Source organism: Dermochelys coriacea, chromosome 12 (assembly GCF_009764565.3).
Source record: "Dermochelys coriacea isolate rDerCor1 chromosome 12, rDerCor1.pri.v4, whole genome shotgun sequence".
Classification (NCBI taxonomy): domain Eukaryota; kingdom Metazoa; phylum Chordata; order Testudines; family Dermochelyidae; genus Dermochelys; species Dermochelys coriacea.
In genome coordinates this window covers 20,062,355-20,089,616 of record NC_050079.1, presented here as the reverse complement: position 1 = coordinate 20,089,616, position 27,262 = coordinate 20,062,355, and the positions used below count along the sequence as shown (strand labels likewise).

The following is a 27,262-nucleotide window of genomic DNA, read 5'->3' as shown; positions in this document are numbered from 1 at the left end:
AAAAAAAGGCAACAGATATACATAAGCTTTGTAACAAGGAATTCCAGAAAACAAAGGTTCATAAATCAATTTGTTCTTGCTTTATTAATGTGCATTACATGTGCTTCATGCACTGCAAAGTATCAAAGACATACAGCATTCCTATCAGCACTTGGATGCCAGAGGTCAAACATTCTTCACAATACTGCTTTACAAAATGCAATCGCTCCAATGATGATAGGTTCAAACCTATCCAACCACAACAAGGGAGTTAACAATGAAGCCTTTGCCGGGTATTAATAATTCGGAGTTGATCCAATTTCTAGCTGACCTACTCTTCCCTCCCAGAAGTTACCACCAGTTCACTGTTCTGAATATTAAAATACATTGATTAGGTACAAGGTACAGAACTCAAAGCACAGATTATAATTAAAATCAATGAAAAAAATTAATCTCCAGTCAGCTTTCTAATCCAAGGTCTTTTTCTCATGCATCATACTAGATGGAAATACACCAGGCATTTCATACTACTTTAAGTCCCTATGACATGTTTTGATACAATATCTCAGAACATACAAATTAAAGTGTTAGCAATAATCACTCTTTCGGACCAGGACTTGTCCAATTAAAATAAGATACAGTATATGGCTAGCATTTCTGCTGTTGATCATCAGATTTGGTGCCCATGTAAGAAGCAGTTAATTTAAACCTATACTTCTGAATAGCTTATTGGGAAGCTATTTAATACAGACATGTTGGAGAATTTGACAATGGTTCAGTTTTTGCATACATCATCATAAGCTTACATGCCTGTAACAAGTTGCTACAGTATCTGCAGGTGCCTCCAAAATACTTAAAGCCTAATAGGTAAACCACAACATAATTTCTCAAGGTGAAATCCTGGCCCTATAGAAACCCATGAGTGTGTTTTCATTGAATTTAATATGGAAAAGGCTTCATCCTTGCTTCAATACACAGACATTAATACCTTGAGGAGGACAACCACTTTTAAAGAATTTTCTTTAAAAAAAAAAGCAACCTGCGTTTTCTCATCGATTCCCCCTGCCCCGCCCAGACACTGGGGGAGATGGGGGAAGAAACCTGCTCACCAATACTTATGTTAGTGTCCAAGATGTTCCATAAAGTGTACATGTATTCATATTTCTTATCACTATACCAAATGTTTGAGTTACAACCAAAGTATTTCAAGTAGCTATATACATATATCGGAACAAAAATAAACACGAATCATTTAACAGACCAATATTCTGTATATCTAAAGTATCATAGTAACTCTCCCTCAGTAATGAACTCCGAATCATAAGTGTCGGATATTCCCAAACCATAAGGTTACGGGAAGCCTATACGAAGACTGAATTAATTAACACATTTCTGATTAGAATGACCCAGGGATACTCTGTCATAAGGGTATCATTAAAAATGTTTGTATTCATTAATTTTGGTATAGCTATTGTGTTTTGTAAGGCCTTTTTCCAGCTATTTATAGCGATCAGCACAAACTGAACTCTTCTTCTGGGTACATCACAGCACCTAACTTTTAGGCACCTAGAAAAAAAATCAGTGCAATTCACAAAGTCTGAGTTAGGTACCTAAGTGCCTATATAATGAATGGAGAGACCATGCCTCTGAATGGCACTCACCAAAAACAGAAAATTGGGTAGGGAGCCACCTAAGTAACCAATGGGAGACGCTGACAAGAGGAGTGTGCGCTAAGCCCCACCCCTCTCACCAAGATAGATACTTAAATCCAGGCAGGAGGAAGGTGCCTCTCTGCTTGTGAATCACAGCTTTGGAGTAAGGTGCCTATGTTGTTTTTGCAAGGTGGGGGGCGAGGGGGAAGAGGAGGACGACGACGACAACGACCATGACTTCCCTCATAACTTCTATCCCGTGGTTTGGGTATTCACCTGGGATGTGGAAGATCCCTGCTACAAATCCCCTCTCCACCTGAGGGCAAGTAGGGATTTGAACAGGGATCTGCCACCTCTCAGATGAGTGTTCTAACTCTCCGTTTGTGCATCCTAGCCTTTGGGCTTAAATCCTGCAAATGCACTGGTAAGAACCATGCTGAGGAGTAAGCAAGAAATCCCACTGACATTAACAGACTATTGATGACAGCAAATTTCATACTCCATGGTGTCTACAGGATCAGAACCAAACTTTATAAAAACTGCTTTGGGATCTTTGATAGTATTTGATACCCACTTCGCACTCACTCACCACAAATTTAAATGCCTCACCAGGTAAAGGGGAATCCTCCTCTCACACTCCGAGAACTTTGGAGAAACCAGGGTAGTAAAGCAGTTGTGTTTATTGAAGATGTCACTATTCAGAAAAATATGGACACAAATCTGTATTTTCACCAAACAAAAAAGAGATGCACAAGCCCAAATACAAGCAGAGATGGGTGACTGACACACAACTGATCCAGCTGAGCATCCCGATTCCCGCTTTGCAAATTAACCACACTGACCTGGTAAGAGCTATGATCTTTTCACCCCAGGAAAACTCCCTTTTGCAGACAGCGCTTGCAGGAATTTTATCTACATGATATACAAGCGTCAAGTACCAGCTCTCTCCCTCCCTTAGGTCCACATTCCGATACCCTGATCCACACTGAATAATGCCTTACTCTGCATAAAATCCATTAAAGTCAATGGGACTGTTCATGGAGTAAGATACTATTCTACCCGAGAGTTGAGTCTGCCTCCTAGCAATTTAGCACTAATTACATCACTTTGCACAAACAAACACTGGATACGAAGAGAAATAACCTTGTTATCACTCTTAATAGAAGAACGAACCATATGGAGAGCAATCATCATTACAAATATCTAAAGACTCTTGGCTGGACTGAGAATAAATAAAAGCTTTTATAAAAATAAGGATGGCCACATAACACCACAAAACTACATGTTTCAGAGTAGCAGCCATGTTAGTTTAAAGAAAAGGACTACTTGTGGTACCTTAGAGACCAACGTGCTGCTGCAGTGTTGTTCAAGGACAGCAGCTCTAACCGCATGAAGTTCCAGCGTTGGCTGCACAAGCAGAGATTACAGCATGTTCAACAGACCTTGATGTTACTCATAAAGCAAGACCAGAGGCTTGGTTTTGTGGCAAAGGCGTCTGGCCAGTTTTGTTATTGACAAAGTATGGTACTAGTGCTTCATAGGAGCTACAGGTACACTAACAGGTACCCACAACAAGGTACAATCAACAGAATATGATGCTGTCCCCTACACCAGTATAAAGTTGCCCCTCTTCCATTCGTCTTCTATACATCAATGCAAACAAGTTATGTATTACATTTCGTATGCTTTTCGTTATTATCCTGCGTCTTGGACCTGCTAGTTCAAACAAAACATCCTCATCCATTATCCTGCCATTCCTTCCTTATCTTACAAGAGGTCTGTATGTCTACCATCTCACAGGAATTTGTTGACATAGCTACTAGAGTCTGAGTCGATGTGTTCTTGGACCATCCTCTCCAGTCAGGAATGTGCTTACTTGGTTAGCTACGTCTAGCGTGTTACTATTCTGCCAAGGCCTACTCAGGTTCATAGTATTAGCCATGCCTGGGGCTCTAGAAAGGCCTACAATACGCATGTATTTTTTTCTGGTGCTAGCTCAACGCGACTCAGTTGCTTGTTCAAAGTATTAAAGAAACACATAAGAGCCATATTGGAACAGGCTGATTATTTGTCTAATCCAATGTCTCATCTCTGACCGTGGCCAGTGTCAGAGGAATATAAAAAAAATTCCTATAATTCACTCAGTTGTGCGAATAGGTGGCAATAGCTTCCTGAGCCCAGCTAGTGATTGGTAATACCCTAAAGATCCAGGAGTAGTAGCCATGAAAAGTTATCCCAGCTACTGTAACCACAGATATTCTTTTTCCCCTATTTATTTTAATACCTAAAATAAATAAAGGTTTTAAAATCTGGACCAAGTCTGGGGTTTTTAATTGTTTAAAAAAAAAAAAAAATCTAAGCCAAGCTCATTTCACTTTGTTTGGGTTGTTGTGAAAGTTTTGCCCAACTCTAATCTCAGCATTTAAAAAAAAAAATCGATACAAGATACATAGGGCCTTTTCATTTTTGTTGTTCCTAATATCTGGTTAGAAAACAGCATTTAATCCACAGAGACTATTCTCTAAACTATGATGTCAGAAATGACCATTATTATGTATTAGACCATTTGCTGAGCAACAAGTCTGAACATAAAGTCTGATTTCACATTATTTCTTACTTTATTCCCACACTTTCTGCTTTTATGTTGGAAATAATGATTTTAAGATTAATGGACAAATTGGGTTCGCTGTTGCGCTATTGTATTTCAGCTTTAGTTATAGAAGACCCTTTACACTAAAGAAATTAATTAGAAATTAGAGGATACGCTTAAAGTATATTCTGACCTCATTTTTCCTCTACTTTTTCTGGAGCAATCCAATTCCCCTGTTCAGTAATAAAAAGCAAAGAAAGATCTTCAGACCATGACTACCCTCATTGTTAGCACTACTGCCATATGACCTTTACAAATGAAGACCTTTTTAGTGAGATAAGCCATTCAGTTCCTTGGTGATATGAATCCCCCCAAGACTCTATTGTTTGTCAGTCTAGACAGTAAACTCTGCACAATTAACCTTTTAGTAATTTTCATAGCACAAAAAAAATATAGCTGCATTTGGTGAAGCTAAAAAGGTAAAGTTTGGTTTTATGAAGTTCTGTATTTTGGTCTAGACCCTAGTTTCCATCTACCGCATCAGAAGTTCCTGTGCAAGTATATATTATTTCGTAAAAAGATCACAAAAAATATTCTTTCGTCATGTAATGCTTCAAATTGAGGTCCATTCACAAGAGCACATTCAGCAAAAACCCCTACCTGTTTGCACAAGCAAAGTTACTCAAAAGTTAGTCCATTTTCCCACCCCCACAAATGAAGCTAACTGCACATAAACAAAGCACACAATCTTATTGCAGATTAGTATGTTATAGTGTTATTTGGCTGTTACACAAAAAAGCAGGCATTTCCCATGAGGTATTGAGAAATATCTGAGGCAGAGTTATTGTTTGGCTATATATTAAGTGATTCTAAGAGTAATTATTGAAGACTCACCATGGCTACCATGCACTGTTCATAAGAGATGTTTATTTGTACCACTGTGTCATTCCCCCACAATCCCTGTATACTGGGGAGCATGGATTAGTTACAGCACTGATTGTCCTGCTGTACAGTCCCCTCATTGCAACTGCACCAGTTTTATAGCATGATTGGTTTAAGGCCTTGTCTAGGCTAGGATTTAAGGGTGTGGTATTAGCAATACATGCTAAACATATTTTTAAAAGGTCTAGTATAAACAAGAAACAATGCCTTTATCATATGCTCAACTAAGACCTAGTCTTCCTCCTTTATTATTTAAAGTGCTATCATGGGGCCTCCTAATGGACAAGGAAGGATGACAAATCTTAACACTGACCATATTAAAGAGCTAGTGTTTCTAAGGGTGTGTCTACATGACCATTTAGTTCATGGCAAGCTGGGGTGTAAGTCTACCCTGTACTTGTTTGCTGCACACCACTGTCCATGTGGATCATGCTGACATGCACGAACACTTCCCTAATGTGCATTAGTTTAGCCTGCTTTGAAATGGAACTGGACCAAAGCACACTAAGGAATGTTAGTGCATATCAGCAGGGTTCACACAGACAGTTAATGTGTGGCAGGCTAGTGCAGGATAGATTCACATTGCAGCTTCTTGCAAACTGTTCATGTAGACAAGCCCTAAGACTCACCAGAAGAATCAGAGGCCCAGATTTAGAACTGGGGCAAAGGGGAAGAAGTGCATGCACATTGTGTTTACTCTAATCATGTCTATATATTTGTGCATGTAGTTACTGCAGTATTAAGTACAATTGTAGTAGTGTGCAGGCATATGCATTATTTCACCTGCCTAATTCTAATAATTAGAGTGAGAGGGAGGAGATGCTAGATACAACTAAGGAGGGGGAAAAAAATCACTGATTGAAGACAGATTTTAATTGTGAAACTATTAAAGACTATTAATGTATCATATCCCATTTTCAATATAATTTATGATATGAATGGATACATTGTGCCATATTCTGTTCTCATTACAGTTTGTCAAGGTAATGAGTTATTAGAATTTTAATATGAAATATATTCTGTAAAATAGGATGGTGTGCCTTTGCAACACACCATCCAGTACTTTGTTAGTAGGTTATAATTCCCCTATAGATGAAGGGTGGAATAGGTGGAAATAACCAATCAAATAATGTTTAAATGGTTCCATATGCTGGGAACTATTCTTCCATAATCCACTGAATATTACAAATCATTAACATTCTGATACTTCATTCTGTGGCAGAGAGATAGTCGCAAGCACAGAAAATGGTACAAAATTAATCAATCTCCAGGGTACGCAATGGGAAATGGCATGCAATTAACCACTTGTCATGACAATTTGATGATGACAGACTAAGAGCATAAGAAAGGCTATTCTAGGCCAGGCCGTTGGCCCATCTAGCACATTATCTTGTCTAATAGTGGCCAGTGCCAGATGCTTCAGAAGCAATGAACAGACCAGGGCAATTTCAAGTGATCCATCCTGTCATCCAGTCCCAGCTTCTGGCCGCTGGAAGTTTAGGGATACCCAGAGCATGCATCCCTGACCCTCCTGGTTAATAAACCATAGAAGAACTATCCTCCATGAACTTTTACAATTCTTTTTGGACTCCAATTATAACCTGCTGCCTATTAATTTCCATCAGGTGTCCCCCAAATTCTTATTTCAAGGGGTAAGTGACACTTCCCTATTCACCTTCTCTACACCATTCATAATTTTATAGACCTCCATCATATCCCCCCTTAGTAATCTCTTTTCTAAATTCAACTTGTCCTGTCTTTTTAATTTCTCCTCATTAGAAGCTGTTGCAGACCCCTAATAATTTTTGTTGCCCTTCTCTGAACCTTTTTCAATTCTAAAAAATTTTTTTTGAGATGAGGCAATTATATAGCAGCATTAGGATATTTTCTGTTTTATTATCTATTCCTTTCCTAATGGTTCATAACATTCTATTAGGTTTTCTTTTTTCGGTGTGGGGGGGGGTGGAGGTGAAGGGACTGCTACTGGACATTGAGCAGATGTTTGGAGAGAACTAGTCATTAAGACCCCAAGATTTCTTTCTTGAGTGGTAACAGCTAATACAGAACCCTTCCCTTTGTATGCATAGTTGGGGTTATGTTTTCCAACATGCACATTTAGCAACATTAAATGTAATCTGCCATTTTGTCACCCACTTTAGTGAGATCTCTTCGTAGTCAGCTTTGGATTTAACTATCTTGAGTAATTTTGCATCATCTCAGACTTGTGTCTAGAACTTGTATTTATTTTGTGTTTACACATATACACTTGGCATGGAAGAAATGAAGTTATGGAATAATGAAGTACCTACCTAACTGTGCCAACATAATTTACCAGATATAACTCCATATTATCTACAAAAATCTGACAGCTAGTAAATACCGACACTTAAGCAGTTTATAAATAAAAGTATCTTTAGGTATCTGGGTGGGGGAGGAAACTAAGTGATGGATCACTTGATTACCTGTTCTGTTCATTCCCTCTGAAGTCCCTGGCATGGACAACTGTCAGAAGACAGGATACTGGGATAAATTGACCTTTGGTCTGACCCTGTATGGCTGTTCTTATCATTGGGTACATAAACAAATGCTCCCCCCCCAGCCCCCAAAATATATTTCTAGTAAGGGAATAGCTATGCTAACAATTGCATTAAGCTTCTAAATATGCCGTGCAAAGCTCAGACTTCTGGAAGCAGTGTACTTAGTGTTCATATAGTTAATAAAAAGCACTACATCTTCCCTTTAATCAGCCTGATTCCTCAGTTATTAGTAAAGAGGACAGACTTGTTACTAACTTGAAACTCACGCCAGGTTTGCAAACCATTGGAGTGAATCTAGGCTGATTGAGGGCTTGATGCTAAAATCATGCAAAATTTGAAGTTTCATATTAATTCAACATGAAAACAGTTTCAATGAATTTTTCCTGAGATATTTTGGATTCTTGAAATTCATAGCTGGTGCTCCAAAATTCAGAAAGGGAAACTGTTACATTTTGTACAACTCTAGCTCTAGTACCAGACAGGTGGTGTAACAGCATCTCTTTCTGCATGGTTTCTCCAATAGTGGTCATGCTCTACCCATTTGTCTTCACAATTGTTCTAGATGGAGGGGTCCTCTCCACCAGTTTTAAATATTGATAATCAGGAAGTTTGTATCCCAGTAAAATGTTACTTTTTAACAATATTCTCTTTGGTAGAATGCAAATTGTTTACAACTACATATTAGAATTGTATTATTAGCCTTAGAAACTGGAACATTTCCCAACAGAAAACAACTTTGTCTAACCCTGATGTACAGTGTGATAGTAACAAAAGTTAAGTATGTGCTACATAATTTATCAAAACCCAAATTAAAATAATGCAGGAACCTGTGCATTGATATATGTTTAGTAAAATCTACTATGACCACCATCATCAAATATTGATATACCTCAGTGTTTTAGAGAGACAGCTGAATTCAGGCATAAAGCTACTTTATTATAGTTTTGATGGAACTGTTGCATTTACCATATGGAATTATGTTCTAGAATTTTAAATATGATCCAAATATTCAGAAATAGCTGCATCACTTCTATGGTTCATGTAATTCTAAGTATGTTTATTCCCTATTATCAGTTGCCACACTAGTGTCAATAACGTATAAGCAATTGAGGAATAGTAAGTTCATCTTGCTGGGTCAAAGAAAAAAAACACTGGAATTTAGTAGCGTCATTTCTGCTGCTGAGGGCAGTTTAAGATCTCATTATTAAAAGATTGTAACTTCAGGTGGGTATGCTTTACTTTATCTATAGTCTTTCATTTGACCTAAGGAATGATACAGCAGAGATTATAAGAAATGGATAATTAATTCACCCCACCAGGATACAAAATAGCAGTAATATTTATTTAGGTGAATCAGCAAACTATGCACTCTCTCAATTCAGAAATATACTTATGGGAGAAAGCTTGTGATCACCATGAAGAGAACATGCCCAGCTTTTTATTTCCATTTCTATTTACCTCCAGGAACATGCACTGCCAACCTTGGGTATCCAAGTGGCATTTTCCCTGACACATCTGGCTAAATTCCCACAGCCCAAGCAAGGAGACCTGGAATGAAGTCAGGGTCTTGCTGAAGTCAATAGTAAAACAATCACTGATTTTACTGGGGCCTGGATTCCACCCTGCTGTTCTATCCTTCCTCCTTGGATCATAATTTCGTCCTTTTAGACACCTTAGCTCATTTTTCAAGTGATCATCTAATTCTCTACTTACATTCTCCAGATGGCATTTTCATCTGAGGTCAAAAGCTAAAATGAGAGACAATGGAAATCCTGGATTAAGGCATGCACCCTCAGCTCTAGATCCAAAAGGCCTTGCCAGAAAACAGACTGCCAGATCTTCAGCTGGAATGACTTAACAGAACTCCACCAAAATTAATAGAGCTCTGCCGATTTACACCAGCTGAAAAGATCATCCAGCGTCCTTAGTATGCTTCCAGAGGAAAGTCACTCAGACAGTAGCACATTGCACTTCCATGAATTCATATGGCCCACTCTGGTTCATTTCCTCTTTTACCTTAAATATGGCGCAAATTTAGGTCAGCCAATTTATAAGTAGCAACATAGAGTCTCACAGGGCTTTGCCAACAATGCTTTTATTTCTAATATACGAGACATAAATTAGGAATATTTGAAACCTCATAGGCATCCTACTAGATTAATGGTAGGAAGTAATAAAGCAGAAGCATTGTTTTTAGAAAAAAAACTTTTCAGGCTCTTTGCCTTTCAGTAACCCTTAGTAAGTTGGATAAGCTTCATTTTTAAAATCGTAGTAATGTATTGGGGGGGAGAAGATAGAAAGATCTAATATAGTCATGTAGGAAAGAAACTTAAAAAGTGGGGGGGGGAGAAGAGAGGAAGGAAAATTGTAGACATGATCATTGGACTGCCAATATTTTGGGTTCAAAACATGTAGCAAAATGTATTCCTTCAGATCACATTTTTCCTCTGCTCTCTCCTCCCATCACCACACTTAATTCTGAAATAGCATGTTTACAGCTTTTTTTTTTTTTTTTAAAAATGAGCTGAGACATTGGCTTTATTGACCTCAAAGCAGCCTCCAATCACCACCATAACAGTTGCCTTCAGTAGGCAGGTCTACTGGAGATCTTGGACTTCCAAGATTACCACCACATCGGAGCATGCAATATTAACACTGCACTTGCTTTAGGAGCGACCCTAAAAGAAAAGTTAGAATCTATCAATAGAGAAAAAAAAATACATTTTCATTCAGACATTCAAGATAGACATCTGATTTCTTAAGGGATTTGACCCAGCCTAACTGAAATGTCATCTGTAGGGAAACACCAAGCTTCTGTATTTACAGTCAACCCTGACAGATAGTGTTGGTAACTGAAATGCCTGTCAACATATAGCAGGGAAAAGTTCCTCTAAATTAACCACACCCTGGAGAATACTTGCTGCCTTCGAGATACTACAGCAGAACATATCTTTCCCATCACTGAAGAACTTACTGTAGGTTGTAGGAAAGAAAATTGAGACCATTAAAATTTAATACAGTTTCTAAAATGGCATGTGCCTCAGAATTATAAATTACATATCATATTACTGTATGTCAATTGCTCTTTCAGTTCCAGCCACCATTTAGCTAATTGTCTGATCACAAGTAAAGTTTCTATAAAGGTCAGTTATAGACTTTCAGCAATATTTTGTAGTTCATGATAGGTAATATTGTAAATTGTCTAATTTCCTGTTCCAGAAAATTTCAATGAGTTTTCTCATATTAAAACTCCTGTGTGTGGATTGAATGCATTAGTCTAGAGATCACAATGAAGTTACTATAATTCAGCATATTCAGATGCTAACAGTTTCATTAGCAGCATGTACCCCATCATCATGAATTAGTTATATGAATTTGGCCAATCGTGAAGCTCAGACTCCCAAAACATAGGCCCTTAGAGCTAAAGCATCATCTGTTTTCTGTAGTAGTATTAGGTCTTCTTTTGGAAAGCCCACAAAAGAAATAAGGCAACATGATCACACATGCTGATGCACATTCCACTGGGGCGGGGGGAAGAAAAAGACAGATTTTATTTATATATACACAGATGATGGATACACACACACCCCTATACATATCTGAACAAATTCAAATGAAGCGTGAAGAATATTAGGAATATATCTGTCTGCATTAGAGATTCTCATGTATTCCACAGAGAGAATAGAGGAGACATCCAGGCAGGCATATTGTACGAGACTATACGAAGGTATCTCAACAGTAATCACAGCATATTGTATTTATATATAAATATAAAAAAAGACCAAAAACAGCTGGTGCAACAGCAATTTGCAGCAAAATCTCTTTATAGGTTGCAAGTATGATCCCACTAAAGCATTTGACATTCTACATGAGACTCAGAGCGATGTAGTGAATGGGAGTAAAAGCAAACATGTTGGGCTTGTTTTGGTTTCAATATTAGCAAACTCTGAATTTAAGCACAACAGGCAGCAATAGCCTGCATAAAGTTCAAGACATATTTATGTATCCATTAGCCAGATCACAGTTAATAAACCCTAACCCCAGGCAGGCAAGGTGAGTCTCCATCAGAGTTATGTACTGCAATTTACAGGAAGTTAGAATAACGTACAATAAAAAGACAATATTTATGGCTACTGATGCACAGAAGAACACGCTGATAAAGCACAGAAAGTCTTAAACACCAAAGCTGCTTAAATGAAAACCTATCAATCCCTCCAGCTGTTATGTGGTACAAATAACCAGTATCATATAGTAAGAAATATTGGTCTGTAATCCAAAGTTGATCAGAAGCCTCATAAAACCCCCCCAGCAAATACAGTCATACCTCAAAAAACTAAAGCCCCAATTCAGAAAGAGAGGCACATGCTTCAATTTGAAGCACATTCTTAACCCGCATTACTTAAAAATTAATTAATCACATGCTTTCCTGAATTGGGGCCCAAGTCATTTTGGTCTCAGTTAAGACAATTAGAGGCACTAATGATTCATTGTGGATTTTCACAAGAGCACCTTTGTCAGGCACCAAATTGCAGTCTTCAGCAACCAAGTTCTCTTAATAATTAGAGATCACCTGTTTGTTTCAAGCACAGAAACCCTCTCATTTGAAATACATTATTTTGAATCTTTTGGCTAAAATGAGATTTCAAAATTCAGACAATCTCAATAGTTTATACAAATTCCTGTGAAGTACACTACACTTCACATTAAGGTATTTCAGTCTAATTTTTATAGGGTTTAAATTCAGTTCACTTTGAATCTAAACCACCATTTAACAGCCCACAGGAAAAAAGCGAAACAAAAGAGGGTCAGAATTCAATATGATCAGGGATCTTTGCAAGAGGCAAAATGCTATTTAAGCCACACAGAAAAGTTCTGTCTTCAGAGATACAAAAAAATTATCTGCTTGGCTACATTTAAATTTTGGAACATATTAGAACATCATTAAGGGTTTTTTTTTTAAATTACTTTCTTCTTCCCCATAAAAGAAATGGACTACAGTATTCCCAGAACAATCTTTTAGGACAAATTTAAACAAACAGAAGTTTGCAGTGTTGGTGTAGCTATGTTGGTCCCAGAATAAGAAAGAAACAAGGTGGGATAGGGAATATCTTTTATTGGACCACCTTTATTGGTGGAAGAGAAGTTTTCGAGCTTCACAGAGCTCTTCTTCACTCATGTTAATTACCCACTCTATCATGTTTAATATGAACAGCAAAGAATGGAAAAATCATTTATATTATTGTTTGTTAATGTCATAGTGCTATTTAACATGTGGACATCAATACTATGGATGGTGGGCAATTTTCTAGAATGTTTTTGGTTTTAATTGACAATGCTTGAATGATTGTCCTGTGAAGTATATGATCAAGAAAAGGCAGAAGTCGTTCTTAAATCAAAAGGTCAAGTTATTTACAAAGAACATGCAACACTTTATAACCAGATTCAAAATGATAAGCAAACATTGCTACTTAGTATGGACAAACTGCTGGGAATCATATTTTGTAAGTCTTGTAATTCTTTCTGGGGTTCATAAAGTTTCTAAAGCTGTCTAAGTTAAACTTTTCCCTGTCATTTAACTGCAAGTTTTTCCTCTAGCACTTTAACAGAGATTGCACGATTCCTGGGAACCCACTCCAACAAATCAATGCTTATCTATCATTCCAGGACATGAACAAAAGTACAGTGAAGCCAGCAGGAGTCTTTCCATTGACTTCAGTGGGCTTTGGACTAGCCTTCTTTGATAAATACTCATCTATCAATAGCCCTGATTATCTCTGAACAATAAAACAACTCCATCTTTTAAAACTGCTCTTTCTTGACATGCAATCTATTGTCAGCACTTTTTATTTATATGGACTATTACATAATATGGAGTATTACAGCAACAATATTAGCAGTATCTCATGACCCATTTAATGAATCTAGATTCAACTTATGTGGTGTATAAATCTTCCAAATTTTTAATACGAGGAGAGAAGTCAAAATAGTTTTAGGAGTCTTCAGAACTACAGTTTACTTACATTGCCTAGGTATTTTACTATTGTTAAAAATCTGCAAGATGAGCAATGATTCAAATTTAGCTTGGTGTTACATTTTGTGTCTGGAGAGGTCCTGTTCCATTCACTGTGAATGGACAGTTTATTACAGAAATGCCAGATTTGATTTGATTTTTTTCCAGTTGGTGCTAGGTGAAATTTAGGATTTACTTTCCTCCAACCCTGTGAAACACTATCCACATGTCTTGTGAATTAATTACACAAAATCAGCATAAAGGATTCTATTTCATGCTGGATGCCTGGCCAAGTCTTTTCAGGCATAAGCAATTAGAACAAAGGGGATCGGTCTTTACCATATAATGAAAGATAATTCAGAATCAGAAACAGGTCACCCAGCCCTAATCTGGGCCTAATCCCTAGTCAGCAAAGTGACTAATGTTTATTATTTGAAGAGAAATATTCGCTTAAGGAGGAGTCAATTTTAAACAGTTCTTGATAACCATACACATAGATCCAGGATTTCTTTCCCTCTTTTGGTTCTCATACAAATATTCTGTGTTCATTGTTGTGGATCTGAAGCAAATCCCACCTTTTAGTTGTGCTTCAACTTCCATTGGTTGTTTTTACCACATCCTGCTGTACTGATGCATAACGGAAGCATGTTCCACACTTTGTCCTTTGTCTGGATCCTGTGAACTCCCTCTTGAAGTCCTTTGGAGGTGCAAAGCACACTCAACCACCATTAACAAGCCCTACATTTGAAACTTATTTTATATTTAGCTTTCAAAATTGATTTAGTATCAGTCTATAAAATGATCAAAAATACTTTAAAATGATCTTGACCATTTTATGTCTCAATTTGCCAAAATGTATTATAAAGGAAAGCCAGGCTACAGATTATAGGTACAAACACAGAGGGCCAGGAAACTCAATCCTGAAAGGATCTCAGAGGGCTTCTTTTAAAAGAATATTAAATAGATAAGCGTATCAGTTTGTCAAGCGGTTGACCAGATCCTGCAACAACTTGTGTGTTACCTAGGATTTGCTGTGGAAGGCTGCTGCCTGAAGAAATCATTGAAAAAGTCAACAGGGATAGAGACTATTTCTGCACTGTAGTTTATACGTTGTGCTGATCACAGTGTTACCACACTATAGCTGTGGAGAGCCCATCCCCACCACTTGTTAACATGGTGGTGTGCTGCCCCCCCCTTCAATTATAATGAATGTGAACAAGACAACTTCGATTTACTTAGATCCATGTTAAGGAAAAATGTTACAGTAGTTCCTTCATGCAAAGTGGCTATTGAATGGATCTACTTGGTGAGCACCTTTACTCAGTCTGTATGCCAGTGGGAAGGATTTAGCCCTATAATTTCAGATTATGTGCTAAAAATGAGCCATTTACCAAGGCCAGACATTGCTTTTTTAAACAAAACCCTGCCTTTACTTTCATGAGCCATACCAGATTGGGAGGGGGGGAAGGGAGGCAGCAGGGAGGAAAATGTAACCATTAGAATTTAATTTTGCACATTTGCTGTATTACCAGAAAACAACACACACACCAGGACCCCACAGATAAACTGTGTTGCCATTTCCAATTACCATTATTTCTTATGGAAACAGGGACATACAGTAATCAAGAGCATGAACTACAGAGTGGGCTAAATTGTACAGGCTAAGAAGTTGCTGCACATCACCATGGTAGATGTATTTGCAGTAGCAGTTTATGAAGGAAGAACATTATTCATAAGCTTATATTTTAAGAATTGTTTTCAGCAATTTGAATTGAAACTTGAATTGTTTCAAGTTTTCAGCAATAATGTTTTAAACCTGCCAGAAATTGTGTTAGAGTTTTTTTTATTTAAAAAAAAAAGAACAAAAACAAAAAAAAAAAACTCTTCTGCTACTGCATTGTGTGTAACAGGACTAACTCTTAGAGACCTTGCTAATTTTGTTCCATTTGTCTGGACTACATTTACATCTCTACTCTTCCAAAGGAGAACATTATGAACTCTGCAGAACTCTAAAGGAACCATAATTTGCACCAGATATCTCCAGTCTGAAGTCTACCAGGTCTCAGAATTTTGGCCTCAAAAAGCCTATGAAAAAAACCAAGATTACAAACACCAAGCTATTTGTCTTAACTTAGGCTTGACTTGAGTTCCCACAAAATGCAAACACACAGCCTTAGCAACCATTAATGACGCTGAAGAAATACAGGAATAGTAAAGAGACAGCTTCATACACTGAGAAAATTTCTAAGTTGCCTCTTTCTTCATAGAGCATAGGTGCAAAGTATACACATCAGCATTCAGTGGAGTGGCATTACTAACCCCTGAAAAACAAACAAACCACACTGATAAGTATGCCCCTATATCCAAATAAGCAGAAGTATTATATAAACAAAACTTAGTAGTACACAAGAGATACTGTAAATTTATACCAATCAATTTTGGCCAAATCGGTGTTTGAGAACGCATTTTTGCTAATTCAGGGCAATACTAAGCCACCTGATTCAATGACAATTGTCTCCAGAATTATCTCTGGCTATTACAGTTCCAGCAAGAACCATGTGGATCAGAATTCAGTTAAATGAATTAGGCCAAGCGTGATGTAGAAGCAGCAGCTACAGAATGTGACTGACACAGCAGCCTCCCAGAGAATGACTTTATAAAGTATTAAATGAAGTGGGTCCACTGTGGCTGTACAGAAAAGAATTTAACTCGAGGGAATATAAAAAACTGCATCGCCCCATAATAGGGCAGACAGAGCCATTTTTCTGTGTTTCTAAGCCCAATGAAATCACAGCCACTGGTGAGTCACCAGACCTCAGATGGTTGCTGCATGAATATTGGCGGCACCCACTGTTGCAAAAAGTCTTTAAATATAATGAAGTAATAAGATAAACAGGAAAAGTTTTAGGGAAGTGTTCAGTTGTAGGTTTTTGTTTTGGGGTTTGGTTGTTTTTGGAATTGGCACACTTGTTATTAGTACTACTTGCTGTGAATAGCACTGAGAAAGGTCACTTGAATCCTGCAGTTCACTGCATCACGAACTGCTGGCTCAGATAAAGGCATCGGACTGTGGAAGATAATATGTTCCTCCTAAGCTACACCCCTTGATCCCTTCATGGAAATCATAATTTGCCCAGCAAGGATTGCAGCAAAAGCCATCAATATTTCCCTGTGAATGTAATCCCAAATTATAGAATACATTCATTATTAAACTGTTTAACTACAACTGTATACCCAATGCTAGTGTGTCCAAGAGGGGATGTGCAGCGTTGCCATGCTTTATCATTAGAGAGAAACCAGTAAGCCACGGTATGCCATAAGAATCTAAAGCTGCTGAAACTCATCCCTGCTAGACATGTGGCATTCATATTCTGAATTTTTCAGCAGCTTATTAATATCTCCTTATGGTTTCAAAGGAGCACATCACTTGCCCCCATTGGCATGGGGAACAGATTGCTACTTTTCAACTTCCTTTGTTTTCTTGTCTCTTTTCTTAAGTGCATTTATTATCAAGTTCTAGAAATAACTCAGTTTAAAACACCATGCAAGCAAGTACATGAGGAGCATGCCCTGGCTGGTTTCAGACTGACACATTGGAAAAGCCTCCCAGGATTAGCTTCTCAGCAGCTGGTCAGGTCCTTGGTTAAGGGGCTGTGTCAGAGCATTCATAGTCACCTTTCCCCTAGATTAAAAATAAAATAGAGTGATTTTTTCACCCAGAGGCAGTAGTTCTAATGATCTAAGGACATTTCTACACAAGCATTTACTGTGCAGCAAGCTGGGGTGTCAATCTATAGTGTTCCAGTGCACCTTGCACTAACTGTCCATGTGTGGACCCTACTGATGCTTATTAAAAATTTCCTTGTGGATTCTGACATACTGTGGTTTGAAACAGCAGTTGCTCAATGCACACTAGAGAACTTTCAGTGTGCATCAGCAGGGTGCACACAGATAGTTGGTGCACGTATGCTGCAGCACTATAGGTTGACACCCCAGCCCACTGCTCAGTAAGTGCTGCTGTAGACATGCCCATAGCCAATACACTGACTTCCTGGAATTTACATAACCAAATCCCAGCAGGCTCAGTCCAGCCCAGCATTTCTCTGAGGAGAAATTAAAATGAGTACCATACAGTTTATTATATGTGCATAGAATCATAGAACTGGAAGGGACCTCAAGAGGTCATCTAGTCCAGTCCCCTGCACTCAAGGCAAGACTAAGTATTATGTAGATCACCCCGACAGGTGTTTGCACCAGCATTACACTGTTGACTCATATTTAGTTTGTGATCCACTATAACCCCCAGATCCCTTTCCACCATACTCCTTCCTAGGCAGTCATTTCCCATTTTGTACATGTGCAACTTTCAAGTGAGGTCTTCAAAAGCTAGGTCTGTCTGTTCAAGATTCCATCCTGCTTTAACGGGGGGGGGGGAGGAAGGGTTTACACTGTTGTCCTGGACCAAAATACTCCTGCACCTCACTGTTTTGCTTTGCAATTCACCACTTGGGTACCACCCTCTACCATCAGAGGCTGCATCATCAAACCTAAACCTTCAAAATGAGGAGCCCAGTCCCCAAAATATACTGAGGTTGCCTTAAAGCAATGGTTCTCAACTCTGGTCCACTGCTTGTTCAGGGAAAGCCCCCGGCGCGCCAGGTCAGTTGGTTTACCTGCCACATCCGCAGGTTCGGCCGGTCGCGGCTCCCACTGGCCACGGTTCACTGCTCCACGCCAAGGGGGGGGGTGCAGAAAGCGGCATGGGCCGAGGAACGTGCTGGCCACCCTTCCCACAGCCCCCATTGGCTTGGCGTGGTGAACTGCAGCCAGTGGTAGCCACGATCAGCCAAACCTGCGGACACGGCAGGTAAACAAACCAGCCAGGCGCACCAGGGGCTTTCCCTGAGCAAGCGGTGGGCCAGAGTTGAGAACCACTGCCTTAAAGAAAAGTGTGTGGGGTTTTTTTTGTTTGGTTTTTTTAGACACCACACACACACACACAGGTTCTTTTTATTCACTTTGTCGGTTTTGAACCTTCACAATTATGCTTTTCTCCACAGCCATGAGGGCTAGAAACTTAAAAAAAAAAAGTTGAGATTTTTCACATTCACATGATTCAAGGAGCTGACACTCTAAGAAAAAACACCTTCTGCAAGACACGATAAAAATCACAAGAGTTGACAATACTGCAGGTGATTGCATTTTAATTCTGTATGGAGATCATGGAAGCTTTTTGGGAGTCCCCAGAATGAAAGGAAACATAAAAGACAATTTTTTTCCTAAAGGATCTCAAACACTTCACAAATCCAATCCTGCAACTAACTCCAGACACCTACATTTGTCTAGAACTCAATCAAAACACAAGGATCTGTCCACGAGTCAAAGTAATAGCCACAAATTCCCTGATTTTGCCTCTTTTGACATTTAACATACGATGAATAGTTTTTAGCATTAAAAAAATGCATAATACAAACTTCATTCATTTATGCAACTGTCAGTCTAGTCTCTGAAGGCATTTTTCTGGAGCTGTGTGTAGGTGTAGGGGTTAGCCTGTACAAAGACAGCTGCTGTATCAGAGCATGTGTTTGTACAGAAAGAAATCCTTCAGGTACTACTGAAGTGCAGCCACCTCAGAGGCAGAAAGAAGCAATAATGTCCAACTCCTCAGAGTTTTACTCAGGCTTTGTCTCCACTGCTAAAAAGTTATATTTTCCCCTTTGGTAACTAATGCGCATAAATGCTCATGAGCTATCCTGAGGTAAAAAAACCACAATAAAAACAAATGGTGTTGTAACTATGTTGGTCCCAGGATATTAGAGAGAGGATGGTGAATGAATATGTTTTATTGGACCATCTTCTGAGGACTGGATCAACAAATCAGGTGAGAGACACAAGGTTTACCGCTTACACAGAGCTCAGTGGCAGCTCCCACACTTGTCTTTCACACCAACAGAAGCTGGTCCAATAAAAGATATTACCTTACCCACTTCACTGTGACAAAGACAAGACACTTCAGTTTTATGAAGAGATAAATTGACCGAGGTCAATCCCTGGAGGGGGCATAGAGCTGTTTACCTCATGGTAAATCTAAAGTGCCCTGTGTTTTTACCCCAGGATAACTCATGCACATTTATGCACATTAGGTACCCGTAGGTAAAAAAAATCACACCATTTTAAGCAGAGAAGATAAGACCCTAGAAATGAGACCCTAGTAGACAGTTAAAGAAAAAAATTGTTATTCCCACTATGTAATATTGTATTGCAAGGCCCTGTTCTGTACACACAACTTCACCTGTATCGTAGATTCACCGCGGGATATACAATTTTCATGCTTCAGTTTTAAGAGCTGTTCCTCTCGGCCACTCCACTGACTCCTGAGCAGTTCTGCCACCCACCACATCTGATTCCAGACAGAGGAGAGGTAGCATGTTGAAGAGATCAAAGAAGTAGATACCATAGGTGCTGGAACTAGAGACAGGGCTGTCCCTGGGGGGAGAGGGGGGCAGGGCCCAGGAAAAAATCAACCTCCCCCCTAGTCTCCTCACCATCCACCTGGCGTACCTGCCCACCACTCACTTCCTCACACTTCACTGCCCTCTGCTCTCCTCCTCTCCATCCTTCTGCCCCTCACCTCCTCCTGCCTAACACTCACCTGCCCACTGCTCGCCTCCCTGTTAGTCTCCTTGCTGTCCATCCAGCATGCCCCCCGGCCGCTGCTCTCCTCCTTGCCGTCTGCCCGCCTCCTCACCTTCCTCCAGCCTGCCACTCGCCTCCTCATCCCGCTCACCCACCCGCCTCCCCACCTGAATATTGGGACAAATGGCGTCCCAATTGTACATTGGTCAGGATGCTAGACAAAAGGTCTAAATATTAGGACAGTCCCAATTTTATCTAAGTGCGGGGCCCCCCAAAGCATGAAGCCCAGGTTGGTTGCCCTGATTCACCCTACCCAAGGGACAGCTCTGACTAGGGGTGCTACCGCACCCCCTGGTTTGAAGTGATTTCTATTATATACAGGGTTTACAGTTTGGTTCAATGGCTCTCAGCACCTCCACTATAAAAATTGTTCCAGCACCTGGTAGAGACACTGAGCAATACTGCAGGGGGTTAAAAGAAAGCTGGTAGCACCTTATCTGCACAATATACTGCCACAGAGGATGGCGCTATGCAGGTCTTCCCACTCCTCAGGCCACGTAATTTTGATGTCTCATCAAGAAAGTGGCAAACTTGATCTCGGGGTGAGGAAGAAATATCCCAAAGGTGTCTCTAAAAAGAAATGGCAGCAGAGCCAGTACTGACCCAGAAGCATACACAGCTTGAGTTGGCTCTCTAGCATTTCTTCTCATTAAAAAGGAGATTCCTCACAACCACAAGCAACATGGCCCTGCACCAAGAGTTGGACTGTATTTTCAAACAAAGCATCTAATTATGCTCCCATTTTATTGTTCTCAGACAATTGTGGAGACAATGGATACATATAATTGCTGAGGTGGCCACTAAGAGATAACTTGTATCTTATTTTAAAAAGCCCTCTCTATGTGTAGTACATCGATGATGTTTGTAGATTCTGCCCTAAAGCAGATATGATCAAAAGAAAGGTATTCTAAATACTCAGATTTTGTTGGTTTACGAGTTACTTGGTTTGCTCACATAAGCTTCCAGAGCCTAAGCCTTACGTGTACTGTAAATGCTTGACCTGTAAATCAAAAACAGCCAGGCTAACATCCATGGTGGCGAGAGGGAACAGAGAAAGGGGGGGAAGGGGAAAAACGAGAGATAGCCTGCTTAAGTCATAAATGCATTTTCACTGTTGCCTCTATAACAGAGAGCATATAGTTACTGTCACTCCTGCAGAAGCACTTTGGGAACCCTACAGTCAATTGACTGTTCCCGTTTTACCATTCCACCCTCAGATATCACATAATACAAGAATTCTGCCAATCTCTGGGATTTCCAGATATACCAGCACTTTCAATGTTTTTTTAAATGTATTTGGACTATACTGATTTCTGTCTAGTTTCATTTTTTTTTTTGGGTGGAGGTATTATCTTCTAAAAACTGTAGTAGTAGTGACCACACAGATCTTTGCACTATGATCACTGCTAATGGGATAAAGTCATTACTACTGTTAATATTAGAATGGATTGCAATTAGGGGTCACTGATGTAATCACCTAGGGTGGAAATCCCCTTAAAAAGAGTTAAGATGCTATTCAGTAACTGCATCTAGAGTCTTGGCAAGTAGATTCAGTGGTTTCACATCTCTCTCATGCACTTAAATATAAAGCTCTATTCTGTTAAAGGGGCTACATTTGGCCCCAGATGAGAAGTTCTGGACAATGGGGGTTCCTATGTAAACAATTCAGGGGTTGAACAAGTGCTGTTGTGTGTTAATCAGCAGTGAAGTCAGATAATCTGTAGAGAGAGAAACAATAAAGCTGTGGGGCAGAAATGTCTGGACCAAAATCTCTAGGGTAGGGAATAGCTGGAGTACAGTCTATTACTATCTCTGGTCAAGGACACAGGAGTTGTACACATTTGGTAAATAAACAAATTACACTAAAGAAATACCTGACTCTGCATCACTGATTTCTGTTCCAAACAGGAACTGATCTGCAAGGTCCTGAAAATCTGCTACCACACAGCAAAGGAGCAATATTTATCTATGGTACATTGAACACATACATAGTGCTTTACAAACATAACATAGCCATTGTCTGAAAGCACTTACAAAATAAGGCCACAGAGCTATATGTGGTCACACCACTGAGAGCATGCAGAATCACACTCAAGCTAACAAAGCTGTGCAGGGGTCACACCGTACAAAGCAATTTGCAGAATCAGAGCTTAATACAGATAGCTTAGTACAAGATATGCAACAATAATTCAAACGCATAGAGACAGAGGAACAAGCATAGATGATCAACAGTAGAAAGCTATAAAGCAGGAAAGGGCGGAATGGGATAGTGTTTGCTCTATAGTTAACATGGGCAGACACAGAGAGCCCAAGCAGATGGATTGGCTTGTTAAAACCAGAAGAAAAAGTACTTTAGAGAAAGCTGAAATCAATTATTTAACTAATATTGGGTTTAATAACAGCAACACAGACATAATCCAAACCAGAGAAACATAGTTTCCATTACCTAAGAGTAGTACAAGGCTTATTGCAAGTTACCAGTTGAGATTTCCTTTCTGAAGTTCTGCATCCTCCCTCTGTAAAGCAGTTACCTACATTGACTTTCCCCTAGTAGGTTGCTACTGCAAGGGTTTTTAATATCTCAGAAGGCACCTGCTGCTTCAGATTTCCACTAATTGGAAATGCTAAATGCTGCACCTGTGAGTTTCAGTTAGGCAAGCCAGGTTTTAATGGCTACTAGTAGCCAGGAAATAAGTGGCAATTTATACAATCACCACTTTGGATAAGAGTAGAGCGAACAAAAGGAAACAAATGTTCAAAGGCTTCTTTTTCAACAAGTGACATCAACCTTTTACATGGGCTGCAGCCACATTCTATCATTCAATTAAATATGCAGTTACCCCTGTGCAAGGGGAATTTTCCGGAAAGCCATGCTGCAGCAATTTAAGAAGAACGGATACCTCCCCTTTCACATCCTATTTGTATTACATTCTGAGGCTATTAACCCAGAAATCTGACCTTCCCAAAAATCTAGTTAGTTGATTCATGAGAGATACATCAGTGTGGCTACTGCAACTTTAGCTTCCTGCTTGCCACACTATCGCTTTTACTTAATTCCCTTAGAAATAGGGATGATTTATTTGTCTGGAAACTGAAGCCAGAAATGCCTGCTTTTGTACTAGGAAAGGCTATTTTGGAATGTGAGTAGGCCTGAGAATACTCCTTGTATGTTACACAGCACTCATGGTGGCAGAAGGGCAGTACTGCGGGCTCCTATTGAAAGGAAAAAGCAGTATGTTTATGTTCTGCTGTGGTGATTTTCTCTGCTGCCCTCAAAATTAAGTGTCTGTTTGGGGTTTAGCATCTAGCTTTTACTGCTTTTCAAGAAGGCAATAGCTCCATCCTCCTGAAAAGTACAAAGATTTCTAAATATGATTAATAGAGCTGATCAGATATATAACTATATTTCTTTTTGTTTATTTGGTTTGTTTTCTCTGTTTTAGTTTTTTTGCAAAAAAAAAGTTGAAGTGAACCTTTTTTAATTTAAAAAATGTTTTCTTTTGATGGAGAAAAACTCATCTTTTAAATACAAAAAATACGGGGAGGGTGGAATAAAAGTGGGACTGAAAGTGGGGTTTTTCTCCAACAAAATCAAAAATATATGAAGTTTTTTTGAAAATTTCCACTCAACACTGAAAAGTGCCAACCGAAAGCTATGACAGTAATTAGAACTTTTGTTTCTATCAAAAGCAATAAAAATGTGCAATAAAAAAAGCCCCCATGTCAGCAGGTATAACTGCATTGATCAAATAAGTATAGTAGTAATTTGCCTCCTAAAGCCTTCATAAACTTTAATAAACATTAGTGTTATGTAGAGTCCTTTATGAAAGTCCATAATATATTCCATTTCAACCTTTCTGGAAACTGTATAAATCTCTTCTTTATTCAAGAGAGAGAGATTGGTTTTGGTTTTGGTTTGCATGCTTTCCAAGTCTGTAGAGCAAACTTGTTCAGCTGCTTGCGCCTGGTGGGCCGGGCTGGGCCAGTTTGTTTACCTGCCTCGTCCGCAGGTTCGGCCGATCGCGGCTCCCAGTGGCCACGGTTCACTGCTCCTGAAAAATAATTTAATTAATTTAAAATTTTCAACCAGTTCCATTTAAAAAAAGAAAACTACAGGAAGGAGGTGAGTTTTTGACTCCATATTGTAATGCACAGACTACAGAAGACTGATTCAGGCACCTGGTCACAGACAGCTTTTTAATAAGGTTTCTGTTTGTTCCCAAGCCCTGTCATGTGGCCCCAAAAATACTATTGGAATTTAAAGTACTGTAGGTGGAAATAATTTTACAACTCTGAAACTGATGGATAGTCCAAATGACAGTGCGCATGAAATCAACACAGGACTCTGAGTATGTATTTGCAGGCCTCAGAGGTAACTTATAAAGAGAATCTATTACTTTCAATATCTCATTTGCTTACTCATAAAGCATGCTTCAGAATTTCCTTTTCCATGACGGACTTGTCTGCCAACAAATTTACTGAATGCATGGCTCCTGCTGCAGTTAGCATGGTGTTTAAGAAAAAAGTCCTCAATCAGTGAGTGCCAGAAAACATTATGTGGCTCATTTTCTTTCAAATGACAGTGCCTCTATTTCAAAACAGTTGCTTCTCACAGCGAATACCAAAACCACCCACCCCAATTGTGAGTCTAGTAGCAGGACAACTCAAAATCATTTTCAAACTGTGTGTGTAAATAAGAAAAAAAAAATTTCAGCACAAGATCAAATAAAAATATTGAAAACTTTAACAAATGGCTGAATTGAAAGAAAATACAGTACACCCTTGCAATAATGAAATCCTTGGGATCCAAGCCATTTGTTTGCTATAGCCAGGGGTCCATTATAGTAAGAGATAGCCCTGGGGCCTTGGTGGGGGTAGGAGGCAGAGTGCTCCTCTGGCTCCAGCCAAGGCCCCAGGAACACTCTGCCCCAGGACCGGAGAAGCTCTCTGACCCCCCCCCCCCCCCGGGGCTGAAGGAGCACTTTGTCCTAGCCACGGCCCCAGGGTCAGAAAATCTGTCAGCCCCCTGCCACAGCCCCAGGGCTGGAGGAGCTCTCAGACCCGCACCAGGGTGGGCAGGACTTGTGGTGGAACCTACGGACCACGTTCACTATAGCCCAATGTTCGCTATTGCAAAGGGCTTTATAGCGAGGATCTACTATACACAGAGCACTTCCTCAGGTCTGGGAAAGGTACTCACTGTCACAGATACATACGAGATCAGACAGATAGTTTATCATAAGTAGTTAGCACATATTCTAAGGGCCAATTCAAGGTGAAGTGGCCCATTACACCCCTTTAGTCATAGGACAAAAAGGGGGTTAGTGGGTTACAGATAGTTGTAATAAGCCATAAATTCAATGTCTTTATTAAGACCATGATTTTAGTGTCTAGCAGTTACTAATTTAAGCTCCCAGTCTCATCTTTTGGAAGTGTTGCATAGGTGACCTGAATGGTCAGGGCCATCCCTATCCATACGCAAAGTATGCAGCTGCATAGAGCACCAGAAAATTTGGGGCACTACATTTCCTGGTACCCTGTGCAGCTATGTGCTGCTCCAGACCCTGCCCTGGCTCTTCCCCGGGCCCCCGACCCTGCTCTGCCCCAGCCCCACCTCTTCCTGCCCCTGCTTCACCCTAGCCCCGCCCCACTCCACCCCTTCCCCAGAGCCCCCACCCTGCTCCTCCCCAGCCCCACCCCTTCCTGCCCCTGCTCTGCCTCACCCCCACTCCTCTGAGGACTGCAGCAAGGTCTGCACTCACCGGCAGCAGGAAGTGCAGTGACCCAGCCCCAGCCACGCTGCCGGTGAGTGCTGGGGGACAGTTCCCCTTTGCCCCCCAAGCCAGCCCCACCCATGGAGGCTTGGGCTCCCCTCCACTCCCCCTGCGGGGGGGGGGGAGGCTGCATAGGGCCCCGGAATAGCTAGGGACAGCCCTGTGAATGGTCACCTTGAGTCGTCCCTTAGTATATGTGTTAGCTACTTATGCTAAACTGTACGTAGCTGTGACACTGAGTACCTTTCCCAGACCTGAAGAAGAGCTCTGGTGTAGCTCGAAAGCTTGTCGCTCACAAACAGAAGTTGGTCCAATAAAAGATATTACCTCACCCATCTTGTCTCTCTAATATCCTGGGACCAACACAGCTAAAACAACATATTTTATATGCTTGGTATTCCACATCTTCTCAGTTGTACCCTAGGTGGTTGGTTTTTTGTTTTTTGGGGTTTTTTTGAACAACCATTCCATTCATCTTTGAAAGACTCTTGTGTTTCATTTACATTGTCAATAGCTTTTGCTAAAATTTTGGCTACATAGCGTCATTTGTAATCTTACATGTCTGTGAGTAGAGTTGCATGCCGGGTATCATCCCTCTCCCACAGTCCAAAACAGGAAAAACATGCACAGAGCTTCACCACAAGGGTGGGATGACCACAAATAGTGACTGCTAAGCCCAAATTCACATTTTTTTCCTAAAGCAATAGTATTCCATGCCTCAGATGCCTGTTTAATCCTGTTTAAATTAGAAGGATGCCACAGAACAGCATCCAGACACATAGGCAAGGGCAAAAAACTATTATCCATAAACCCAGGGCTGGTATAAAGATCTGAACAAGTGTAAGTGTTAGGGTTCCAGCCCACAGGACAAGGAGAACAGGGTAAACTGGAGGCAGACTAAGGGTATGTCTACACAAAGATACCCATGGCTGGCCCGTGCCAGTTGACTTGGGCTTGCGGGGCTCATCATTGCATTGCCAGTCAGAGGAGAGATTGGCCAGAGGAGCTGAGTGGGAATGCAGTTTTGTTTATTCATGCAAGAGAAGCAGCACTAGCAGTGGTAACACCTGCTTCCCTAGAAA

At 40.0% G+C, this 27,262-nt stretch overlaps 1 long non-coding RNA gene across 2 annotated transcripts in view; it reads right to left on the bottom strand.

The window, feature by feature from the left end:
* Positions 1–23,068, bottom strand: part of LOC119841259 — a 114,373-nt gene extending 91,305 nt beyond the window's left edge. Inside the window, exons 1-2 of one of the 2 annotated variants that reach the window (XR_006275131.1) lie at positions 22,853–23,068; positions 21,324–21,406 (exon numbers count right to left, since the gene is read on the bottom strand). This is a non-coding gene — a long non-coding RNA (uncharacterized LOC119841259). Of the gene's footprint in view, positions 1–21,323; positions 21,407–22,852 lie in introns of those variants that run through there. The other variant, XR_006275130.1, reaches the window with a different exon arrangement.
* Positions 23,069–27,262: the final 4,194 nt, after the last annotated feature.